We start from the raw sequence: 13,231 nt of genomic DNA, 5'->3' as shown, positions 1-13,231 counted from the left end.
AGTATAATAAAGTTTAAATGATATATTTTAAAAACAAAAGACTGTTTAAATAAAATCTTTAAAGTTTGAATACATACACATCTTCTATTTATCTTTTAGAAGATTACTGTAATGATTTTGTTTAACGGTTATTAAACAATGTCTGTTCAAAAACTGTACTTAGTCGTCTTAAATCTCATTTCAATTCAATCATTCAATGAATCATTTCAAGATTCAATCAGCATTTTTTGTCCATGCGGAGTTTCAATTTTTGTGGCTTTCCACAGCCATAATTGATTTGTGTACCTTAACTGCATATTCTATCATCCCTTACACCTAAACACGCTGATCTTTCTGAATTTATTTCTAAGCATAATCGTAAAAGTTTAAATATGATCTTTTAAAAATGAAAGATTGTTTTAGTTTGAAGTTTAAATTTCTTAACTTTCTTGCTTGAAAAAATCTTTAAAGTTTGAATACATTCATATCTTCTATTTATCTTTTAGAAGATTACTGTAATGATTTTGTTTAAATTGAACCTAAGGTATAATTGTTATTAAACAATGTCTGTTCAAAAACTTTAGATGGTTGAAAAACTGTACTTAGTCGTCTTAAATCTCATTTATATGTAAAGATTCAATCATAATTTTTTGTCCATGCGGGGTTTCAATTTTTATGGCTTTCCATAGCCATGATGATTTTTGTACCGTAACTGCATATTCTATCCCTTACACCTAAACACGACCATCACAGAAAACTACATTTTCAAAAATGTAAAAAAAAGTTTTAGCTAAATAAATATATAAATAATTTAATATCATTTCAAAGCTGTATTGCACGCGCGCGCACACACGGTTCTAAAAAAAAGAACTAATCTCTATGTGGATCATGTCACAGCGTATGTAATGTTAGTCTGCTAACGCCTTTCCAGAGCCAAAGTTTTGTTCATACTAAATTTATTTCAAAGCATAATCGTAAAAGTTTAAATATGATCTTTTAAAAGTAAAAGACTGTTTTAGTTTAAAGTTCTTAACTTTCTTTCTTAAAAAAATCTTTAAAGTTTGAATACATTCATATCTTCTATTTACCTTTTAGAAGATTTCTGTAATGATTTTGTTTAACGGTGACCCTAAAGTATAATTGTTATAATGTGAGACAATGTCTGTTCAAAAACTTTCGATGGTTTAAAAACTGAAAAACTCGGGGAGATAATGTCACAGTAAATCTAGTCTGCGTTCCAGAGCATACTACATCCAGAGTTTTACACTAAATTCATTTAAAAGCATAACCTTAAAAGTTTAAATTAGATATTTTAAAAATGAAAGATTGTTTTAGTTTGAAGTTTAAAGTTCTTAACTTTCTTTCTCGAAAAAATCTTTAAAGATTTATTAAAATCATATCTTCTATTCATCTTCTTAGAAGACTTATGTAATGATTTTGTCTAACGGTGACCTAAATTATAATTGTTACTAAACTTTAGATGGTTGAAAACCTGTACTTAGTCGTCTTAGATCTTATTTATACAAAAAATTGTGTCCATACAACATGTTGTCAAAGTCTGTCACAATGTTTTGTTGTTTTTAAGACATCCGAGGACTCTACATTGCTCTTACTTAGACTAAGTTGTATCATTTGGAAAATCACCACACAATTATATTTTCATCTGTGGGTGGCTGAAGGATTTCCTTGTAGTTTATGAGTCTCTGAGCTGATGTGTTTAAATTATGTGTCGATCTGCCAGATCTCATGTTCTCTATTGATGGGGTCAGTCTCATCATTGATGATAAACAGTTCAGTGTAGATCTTGTTTAGAGAGACCGACTGTGGTGCACTTCCCTCCAAAGTCCTCTCATTCCTTACATTCTGAAGAATTTCTAAAAATCAGGACAAAGTTGGATAGTCATATTATTAACAGGAGCATCACGCTTATGAATGCACAGTGTTCTACAACAAGAGATCTTACCATGTTCGTTTACCGAGGTAGAGTGAGACACCTGAAAAACAAAACAAAAAATACTCATACATAAATATATATATATAACATACACAAACTATTCTTAACTAAGCAACTGTTTCTTAAATTTTCAGACACTCACCACACTGATGTTAACATCACCATATATTGTCTTGTCTACCATGATTGGAGCAAATATTGACCCACCATTCCTCTGGACAATTGTTAAGTTAAGCTGTCCGAATGATGTAGAATTATTATTATGCTCTCGTTGTGGAAGGTTGTTAGGCTGTTGATTTGTCATGTTTCCAGAATGTGCACCATCTGTTAAAAAATTAACAATTAAATACACAACCAAAACCATGTAAAGCTTATTGAAGATTGAGAAACATATTGACTACTAACAAAGTAAATTATAAATCTTTTCCTACATTTGATATTCTTTTTTCTGATTTTTTTCACAATGTACTTGATCCTTTTTAATGCTGTTTTCTCTCCATATTTATTCCGTAGTTCCTCTACTGTGTCTTCCAACCTCCCTGTTGTTCTTCTCCAGCTGTGTTAACCAAAGACAAACAATTAGAAGAATAAAATGTATGTACAATAGCAAAAATAAAGTTGGTCATTAGTTGTTAGGGTTAGATACACCTGCAGACACATTCATACACCTGTTCACCTGTTTTCATTTAGCATACACCAGAGTTCAAACATTCACTTTTTCAAAGGCCAGATTAGCTCATAAATATGGCAACCAAAGCCACATGGACAGTGAACAGATGTACAGCAGGTTAAAACAATAGTCTATGTTAGGACAATAACAATAATACTCTATGTTAGGACAATAGTATGTTCACAGGAGCCGCTGAGAGCGAGTTCCTGCTGACAACGTTCATAAAGTGCGAGATAAGGTGCAAGTAGCTAAACTAAACATTTCAAATTTGACAGAAAAGTTTTGAGAAATGTTAAACAACGAAAAAAATTATCAAGGCAAACTAATCAACTTTTTTCTAATTTCACCATTTTGAACTTAAAATAGGCCTATATAATACATGTGATTTAATGTGAGAGGAGAAGAAACAAATAACAGCCTTTTTCATCATATTAGGCATAAGATTAATAATGAATGTGTACATATTGTGAATTAATTTAATAAACATTTACCTAAAATCCATAGCCTTCAGTAAATTAAGGCTAGACAAGAACAACAAAGTTCCTTTTTAACTCTGCCCCCTGCTCTAGTTAGAACTTTGGAGCGCTTAAAATTGTGGGGCTCAAAAATAAGTGTCATTTGGAACTCTTTTATAGTTATTTTTATCAAAAAATATGTTGATAATGATTAAAAACTTTAGTGCCCTTCGAAGGCACCATTTTAGATAGTTTGGCATGCATGGGATTGTGTGTCCATATGCTAGTGAGAGCGAGCGTCTGGTGCTCAGAAATACATTCTACAATGATATAAAATATATCTTCATTAAATGCCTATTTTGTCTATTCTACTAATGTCTATTCTTTAATCCACACATAAATCGTAAGCGCATAATATCACCTGCTCAAGTACTTCTTGATGAGTTTCTTCTGTATTAAACAGCGAATCTTCTCAGTCAGATCGTCGCAAGATCTCAGGAATCCTCCCACACTGCTCGTGTTCACGCGCTCCATCGCTGCACTTGTGTGTATGACTCCAACGATTCAAACTTCCATAAAGCGCGCCAAAACAGCAGCGCGGAGATGTGACGTCACGTGTCGAGCGGGCGTTCGTAAAAAGCACAAAAATAAATAAATAAATTACATTACCTTCCGTCTTCAGCATCTGATGATTCCCGATATTATAGTTACTTTATTCCTTTATGACTCTGTTTTTCGGTTCAGCATTTAATATCAAATTAGAGGTTATGGTTTTATTGTTTTACACTTCTCAAGCGATTTCTGTTTGCTTTAAACAAGCGACTTTTTATTTAAATTTTTAGATTTGATAGAGTATTTTATATTACAGCGAATTTTGTCCAACTGTTTAATACAGATGTGAATTTGTTTGATCATTTCAATGCTAAAAACTCGAGTTTTTATTAAACCAATGTGCTTCGACATTAAGTAGGCTAATTGTTGAGTATGATCTGAAATATTTAATCTTTTAAATCATGTTTTTTAAAAAAAATGATTCTAAATATTATTATTATGTATACTATTATAATACTATTTTTATGTGTTGCAACTGCGGTAGCCGTTATGTGCCAAGAAGCTATGACAACATGTCTTCCAATAGCACTTCATCGAGTTTAATTGTACTTGTTCTACTGTTATGCTGCCTATATAATGATATAATGATATAATGATTTACACAACCAAGCAATGAAAAAAGCTTGTCATTTAGACCGTAACTTTGACTTACCTGTCGAGAAGAAAGCAGGCAACTTCAGCATCCCTTTCAAAGTAAATGGTAAATGGACTGCATTTATATAGCACTTTCACAGACCTATGGCCACCAAAGTGCTTTACATAGCCTCACATTCACCCATTCACACACCGACGGCGGTGTCAGCCATGCAAGGCGCCATCCAGCAAAGTCTTTCTCCTTCATTAGCTCTTTCCACCTGTGAAAAGCTATCCCGATATTTACCCTCGTTTTGAATTCGCCGGTCACGTTTCCTTTTAAATAAATGTTTTGCTTTTTGGCGACGAGGATTCCTTCTCCTGTGGCTCTGCATAACTATGATCCTGCATTATATTGTACCGTGCAGTGCAGCCTTTCAAATGTGCCGGGGCAGTATCAACGCCTCCCATAATGTCTAACGGTTAGGATTCCTGGTTTTCACCCAGGCTGCCCGGGTTCGACTCCCGTTATGGGAAGGCAATTTTTTTATATTGCCAACAAAATTCAAGTTATTCAAGTTCATCAATAATCATTTTTAGTTATTCATAGTCTTAGAGGCCTACACGAACTGCAGAAACAAGCAGAAGATATGTAAAAACTCATAAATGCTGTTTCAGTACTGAATCATTTTCACAAATACAATTATACTAAATTCAGAAAATTTCACTATGGAATATTTTACTTTATCTATCATAATTTCAATTTAGTATGTCATCATTTAAACTTTTCATCTCATAATTATGACGCATAGTCATCATTTTAATTTCAACTTTTTAAGTCATAATTTCGACTTTTTGTCATAATTATTACTTAATTCAGAATTACAATCTTTGTCAATTACGCCTTTTTAATGTAATACTTAAAACGTTTTTAAGTCATCATTTGGTAGCAGTTGCTGTTGACTATAGTAGTGTTGCACCTGCATGCCCACTAACTCGCTTGTGAGAGTCAGAGTGTGTAAAGTAAACTCTCATTAGTGTTAGTAGAGTATTAGTGGACTGGTAGGGTTAGAATAAGTTGAGATATAGTTGAGTTACTTATAGTTGAGTTACTTATAGTCAGTAGAATATCTGTTGGGGAGCATCACAATAAAGAGTTAGCAGATATTAAGCACAGTCTATTTTTTCAGATGTTTAAATGACAAAATACCATTTTTTCAACCGAGTGAATCAAGGCCTTCAGAAGTCATAACTTCAGGGGTCAACGGTTTAGGTCAGTTGGCGAAAACACTGCGTGTGTAAAAATCAAATACTGTATTACACTTTTCAAAGGATAATCTAGCTTTAAAGTTAGAATAAAAAGTAAATAAAAACCAGACATATCTTCATACCTGTTGTGTTCTGACACAAGGCCATTAACTTGTTCTTTTTTGTTTTATAAATGTATTTCTACAAATATCAATCTGATGGACTGAATACACGATTAAACAAGATAATCATGCTACCAAATACGTCTGACACAACATTTTTAAGAAAAAACAGTGTTTTAAAATACAACTAAACCATGATAACAGATGATTTTTGACAGTCCTACAGTTTTTGACAGTCCTACATAAATGCATGTTGATTACTGAGTTTCAGGCATAGTGCAATGTTCGAGAAATCTAATATTGGCGTAATCTTTGCGAGGTCTCACTCACAACGCACAACTTTGTGTTGGGCATACCTTTACTAAAATAAAATATTATGGAAGTCATTTTCAAACTGTAATTATACCATATTTTATTTATTAATATTATGGCTTCATGTTGATTTTAAGTTTTTTATTTGTTTGTTATTAACTAATACCTTCATCTTTTAACTAACATCCAGCACAAAATTAAAGAGATGTATGAGCTAAGGATGTTCTCTGACCCCAAATAAACTGCAATGTTCACAATCTACAATATACAGTTAGATATTCTCCTACATAGTATGTGTGTAAATAGTTGTGCTTAAATCTTTGGGTGTATTTTTACACACCATAGTGATGCAAAGTTCCACACCCTATGGACTAACTTTAAAACATCATCTTATTTTTTATCTTTAAGATTCAAAAGACCAAATCCCTAAGAAAAGAGGATTGAAAAGCTCCGTTTATAATAAAAAGTATCCAAATGATGGTTTTGTTACTCCGCTAGATTTAGTCATCTTGTTCAGACGACACTGTTTCACATTTTGTATGTTGGACTGTGTGTGTGTGTGTTTTAGGTGAAGACGTTTCTTTGAGAGCCGTCAACATTCAGTGTTTATATAAATAAATGACCATTAAGAATTTAAGTGAAATTTTAAGAAGAAACTTTCCCTCTATCTACGAATCACACAAAGCGCATGCTGTTTTACACTTAAACTATTACAACAGAATCACATCTGACTATGGCACTGAGAGAGGCATATTCATCAAAGCTTGAGGCTGTTAAACAAAGTTCCACACTTTGGTAAAATTGCACAAAAGTAAATTCTAGAGGTCAACTAGGTTAAAAGTAAATGAGCCATTTAAAACAAATACAGAAAAGCCACTATAGTGATCAGTTTTAGCTTTTGAATGTCTGTAATTGATCTTGTTTTTGTACAGTTTGCAAAAAGTATATAGTCTCCGAGCGTGGTCAAACATGTTCATATAGGAATGTATGAAAAACATGAACAAATATTGCATAAAGAGAATTAAATAACGGTCCTTCTAGTATGAGAGTGTTTAAGACTAAACAAATCATATTTATTTTAGAACATCTTTCTGCTATGTCTACGAAACATCGACGTGAAAGATGAGTATTGCTGTTTTTTCTGTTACCTACTATTACGCTTCAAACTTGTCTAACTATTACACTTATTTTGTTATTATTACACAGTTATTTTGTGTATGTCGCTAAACAACAGTTAAGCTAATGAATCACAGTTGATAAGTGAAAGGAGGGTTGATTCATTTTATTACGTCCCCACCAATACTTTGAGTTTTAGGCATCTGTCTTTTAGGCCCGATCCAGAAAACAGACGTTGTGTTTATGTCTTAATAATTGTTCTTCTTTTTATGATCTTCTTTTTATTCGGCATAATGCTGAATGTTTTAACATATCATAAATTTCAATGGTTAGAAAAATCATCTAACTATTATATCTAACAATCAACAGTTATATGTGAAACAAGCTGAGGCGCATTAGAGTCGGATTCTTGTTTATATTGAACATTGTTATTGAAGCGCATGTTTAACAGCGCTATTATTCTTGGCCTCATCAAAGTTTTCACCGGAGCATACCGACTCTGAAACAAGACTTTGTTTAAAAGATTTTGTTTGCATTTCTTCTGAAACAACCTGTTTTGAAATTGTTTAACAATTTTTAACATCAGCGTAACACTTATCGCATTGCTGGGTGTGATTGTAATGTTTTGTATGGCGTTTTCTTTACACTTTCCCCCGGATATCTGTTTCCTACAGTTAGCTAATGTTAGTGAACTCTAGGTCTTCTCTTTGTATATATACGACAGTATTCACATGAATTGGTTTGATTTGATAAAATGATGGTTTAAACCATCATCTTCACGTGAGACATTTACATTATATTATTATTATACCGTCCTAATTTTTAAATAGCGCTAAAATTTATATTTTATATTTTAACCCTTTATGCGGATATAGAATACCACACAAGGTTCTCTGTTCTCTGGTTCTATGTTTTTAAAAATACAACAAAACACATGTAGGTGTACTATGATTTATCAGAAAATTACCTTTGTTTGAAGAAAAACTTAAATCAGCTGGTGCTTGATAACTATTGAAGTTATTAAACACAGTAATGATGTGTTTAATGCGATATTGATTTTAACTCAATACATTTGAATGCGCTAAAGGTCTATGAACTTTAATATCTTCATAGTCGGTAAAATTAACTTAAAGCCAACTGAATACAGTGTTTAATCAGATTTTGTAACTGGAATGAGTGAAAATAATAATAAACTTCTCTCTGGTGGCATATGCATAACTTCTCCATGATGCTACTTCTGTTGCATCGTGACTATAATTTACATAGGCTTCCCTGATGACGACACCCTATTCAACCCCTCCAGTGGGGCGAGGGGGCGGACCCCAATCGCTGTCCTGATAAATATTTCAGGACATTGCACACTCTAGCTCTACTTCTAGCTCTACTAGCCTCGGACTGCTGTGCTACTACATCATCTCATTGATCAAAGGTTGAAGGAAAAAGTTGAAAGTCCTGTTTGCCTGAACCTGACGCAAACTACGCTTCTGACCCAAAAACACAAACTTCCGAGCATTAACGCACAAACCCTGGACGACTGTGCCGCAAGGACTCGCTCAGGAGATTCCAGGAACATTCCAGGAACGAAGAGCATCTTTCATCATCGAATAGTGGACTATTCGAAAAGTTGAAAAAATGGCGACGCAAAAACGGATGGAGAACAAGTATCATCCGGCGTGTGAGTGCGCCACGGGCAAAGAGTGTCCTTTAAGAGCTACGCTAGACTCTATGTTTAAAGATCATTTTAGAGGTCAGATGGTTGGCTTGATGCACAGGATCATCGATGCTGCGTGTGGAATGAAAAACGATTGTGCGCAGGATACCAAACGTGTGACACATCTCAAAAATGAAATGGATGTCGTAAGAGGCTTGACAAAGCCATGGCCTGATGTAACACCCATGTTTTTTAACGGCAAAGAGCCGAACGGCGTAATCCTCAAACAAGTTCTGGATGTGCTGCGTGAATGTTGTGACGAATTCGAAATCACAGAGATACTCGCTATATGGACTTTTGTAACAGATCTCTGCATGTCACTGGTGTCAAAAAATGCAAAAACTGACGTTGGTGAAATAGTTGAAAGTCTGGTCAACTATACCCTAGAGCAAAACATGATAGCCTGCAGAGATTTTCTATTCTGGTTAGACCATCTGTAAACGTCGTTTTACTTTATGTACTGCCGATCTATCATTTTCTTCACCACTTCAATGTATACTCGAAAGTATAATGTTGAAATAAAAAAAAATCTGGTTAAAAAATGTCTGAGCTCATAATAATAGTATTATAATAGTATACATGATAATATTTAGAATAATAATATTTAGAATAATTAAAAATACTACATGATTTAAAAGATTAAATATTTAAATATTTGATTTCTGCATTTAAATGACTGTATTCCCGAGGTGGCAACCATTTCCAAGATGTGAATACCTGAAATTGTGTGGTGATTTTTCAATTTTTGAAATTGTGGTGTGTTTGATTTTGTTTTTAGCATCGGTTCCTGCATCATAGAGGGTATTTAATAAGTTTAATAAGATTATGTGTTCTGTCATGGACGACTAGACACTAGTCATGGGATGTCCAGCAGAGAGAAGGGCTTGAGTAGACACACCCTGTGGTCACATTTTTACCCGCCACCGCAAACCTCCTGTCGTCCTCTCACTCTGCCTTTTCCCCCCGCTTCGCAACGTAGCCATCTTACAGCTTTCCAACCCTGCGACAGCCGTAACATCAACCGCCACAGCATCTTTTTCAAGCCAAATGGAGGAGCAGGTGGGTTACTTAAACACGGCATTCAGCAACCTGGCCCTCTCCAGCCCCATTTCCTCCCGTGGAGTTGAGGATATGTCTCACCAGCGACCTCCGACTTGTCACAATCCTGGCATGCGTCGGGAACTGGAACGCCTTGACACCTTTCAGAATTGGACTCTTGCTACATTAGCTCCAGCTGAGCTTGCCAAAAGTGGTTTCTACTACGTTGGCCAGGGCGACAGAGTGGCTTGCTTCAGTTGTGGAGGCCAGCTTAGCAACTGGGAACCGGGAGATCGGGCAGCATCAGAGCACCAGAGGCATTACCCCAACTGCCGCTTTGTTCAAGGTGACCGTGCAGATAATGTACCTTTATCTGGTGGCGGCCTTTCCAATGGATCGGCAATGCAACAGTGTGAAGAAAGGTTGCTCACATTTGTCAACTGGCCCTCAAGAATAACTGTTCGACCAGACCAATTGGCTAAGGCTGGTTTTTACTATGTTGGTCGTAATGATGACGTGAAGTGCTTTTGTTGTGATGGTGGACTCAGATGTTGGGAGTCTGGTGATGATCCATGGAGAGAACATGCTAAGTGGTTTCCAAGATGTGAATACCTGTTGCAAGAAAAGGGCCAAGAGTTTGTTCATCAGATTCAAGCAAGATTTCCAAGACTATTTGAACAGCTATTGACTAATGGAGACAGCAACTCAAGAGAATTTGTTGATCCAGCTGTTGTACACCTGGGTCCTGGAGAAGATGCAGTGATGATGAACAATCCTGTGGTGAAGCAAACCGTTCAAAGCAAAATTCTCGCAAGTGGAGAAAATTACAAAACCGTTCAAGAATTGGTGTCTGATTTACTTCGTGCGGAAGATGAGAAGAGAGAGGAGGAGCGAGAAAGTAAGTTTCTTACTTTTCTTAAGAAACATCATCTTGCCGTGTCACAGCGGCTAAAAAGTGTGCAGTGCTTAATGGACCATCTTCTAGAGGAGAACGTCATCTCACAGAAAGAGTATGACATTATTCGTAACTACACTACAGTCAAGCAGCAGACAGGGCAGCTCATTGAGTTAGTCCTGTCGAAAGGAAATGCAGCAGCAGAGGTCTTCCGCAACTGGATCAAGAAGAATGATGTCTGCCTGCTGAGAGAACTGATGGCCCAGACAAATGAAGCTGCATCACCGAGTCAAGATCTTTCAGACTTGCCTATGGAGGAGCAGTTAAGAAGACTTCAAGAGGAGCGCACATGCAAAGTTTGCATGGATAAGGAAGTGAACATTGTCTTCATCCCCTGTGGTCACCTAGTTGTGTGCAAAGAATGTGCGCCTTCTCTACGCAAGTGCCCCATATGTAGAGGCTTGGTCAAAGGCGCAGTCCGTACTTTCCTATCATAAAGTTTTCCTATCATTTGGATTTGCAAATTTACATTTAACTTGATGATACAACTTAGTCTAAATAAGAGCAACGTAGAGTCCTCGGATTTCTTAAAAATAACGCAACAACAAAACATTGTGACAAACTTTGACAACATGTTGTATGGACAAAATACTGTTTGAAATATTTTTTTATAAATAAGATCTAAGACGCCTAAGTACAGTTTTTCAACCATCTAAAGTTTTTGAACAGACGCTGTTTAGTAAAAATAATACATAAGTCTTCTAAGAAGATAAATAGAAGATATGATTTTAATAAAACTTTTACTGATATATATAAATATCTAATTTAAACTTTTAAGGTTATGCTTTTAAATGAATTTAGTATAAAACTCTGGATGTACTCTGGAACGCGGACTAGATTTACTGTGACATTGTCCCCCGAGACTCATCTGGTCTGTTACCCTATATCCTGAAGCTTCAGTTCACACTGTAGTTTATCTCTGAAGGATCTGGGGGTGTTTTGTTTGACAACTTAAACTATTTGCTTTTTGGATTGTTTTTTATCGTTGCATAAAGAACTACTTCACCTCTCTGGAAATGTAAGGTGTTTTTATTTATATATTTATTTAGCTAAAACTTTTTTTTATATTTTTGAAAATGTAGTTTTCTGTGATGGTCGTGTTTAGGTGTAAGGGATAGAATATGCAGTTACGGTACAAAAATCATTATGGCTATGGAAAGCCATAAAAATTGAAACCCCGCATGGACAAAAAATTATGATTGAATCTTTACATATAAATGAGATTTAAGACGACTAAGAACAGTTTTTCAACCATCTAAAGTTTTTGAACAGACATTGTTTAATAACAATTATACCTTAGGTTCAATTTAAACAAAATCATTACAGTAATCTTCTAAAAGATAAATAGAAGATATGAATGTATTCAAACTTTAAAGATTTTTTCAAGCAAGAAAGTTAAGAACTTTAAACTTCAAACTAAAACAATCTTTCATTTTTAAAATATCATATTTAAACTTTTACGATTATGCTTTGAAATAAATTCAGAAAGATCAGCGTGTTTAGGTGTAAGGGATGATAGAATATGCAGTTAAGGTACAAAAATCATTATGGCTGTGGAAAGCCACAAAAATTGAGACTCCGCATGGACAAAAAATGCTGATTGAATCTTGAAATGATTCATTGAATGATTGAATTGAAATGAGATTTAAGACGACTAAGTACGGTTTTTCAACAGACATTGTTTAGTAACAATAATACTTTAGGTCACAGTAATCTTCTAAAAGATAAATAGAAGATGTGTATGTATTCAAACTTTAAAGATTTTATTTAAACAGTCTTTTGTTTTTAAAATATATCATTTAAACTTTATTATACTTCTTATAAATAAACTCAGCACCTGATATCCTGATCACCGAATTTGTGTGACTCTCTGACACACGCACGCGCGCGCACACACACACACACACACACACACACACACACACACACACACACACACACACACACACACACACACACACACACACACACACACACACACACACACACACACACACACACACACACACACACACACACACACACACACACACACACACACACACACACACACACACACACACACACACACACACACACACACACACACACACACACACACACACACACACACACACACACACACACACACACACACACACACACACACACACACACACACACAGAGAGAGAGAGAGAGACGCTATGACTCCCTATGTTTTGAGACAGTGTGAGGTCATTCAGGAATGACTATATGAATTCAGTAAACAAGGTGTGTAAAACAATTTTGAACCCATTCATATACTTGTTTAACTATATAAACATTTAACTGATTGCAATTTTTGTGACTCTCATTTTATTCAAACTTTTGGTGTGAGGTTTTAGTAAGATATATTTTATAAGCATTTCATTTATATTCTTTTAAAAGAACCGAATGGTTTTTCAACGTTTGTGTGAGATAAACTTCCACAGTTTTTCAACCTTAGTTAAATTAGCATGAGAACAGT

At 34.9% G+C, this 13,231-nt stretch overlaps 1 long non-coding RNA gene across 1 annotated transcript; it reads right to left on the bottom strand.

The window, feature by feature from the left end:
• Positions 1–1,535: 1,535 nt before the first annotated feature.
• Positions 1,536–2,454, bottom strand: LOC309488750. The gene is made up of 3 exons (XR_014202261.1): positions 2,076–2,454; positions 1,943–1,973; positions 1,536–1,853 (listed from the first exon to the last, which is right to left on the bottom strand). It is a non-coding gene; the product is annotated as an uncharacterized lncRNA (long non-coding RNA).
• Positions 2,455–13,231: the final 10,777 nt, after the last annotated feature.

The sequence above is a fragment of the Leuciscus leuciscus genome, assembly GCF_965113295.1.
Source record: "Leuciscus leuciscus genome assembly, chromosome: 24".
In the NCBI taxonomy this organism is placed as follows: Eukaryota; Metazoa; Chordata; class Actinopteri; order Cypriniformes; family Leuciscidae; genus Leuciscus; species Leuciscus leuciscus.
Note: the sequence above shows the minus strand (reverse complement) of the source record. Positions and strands in the feature narration are given on the sequence as shown.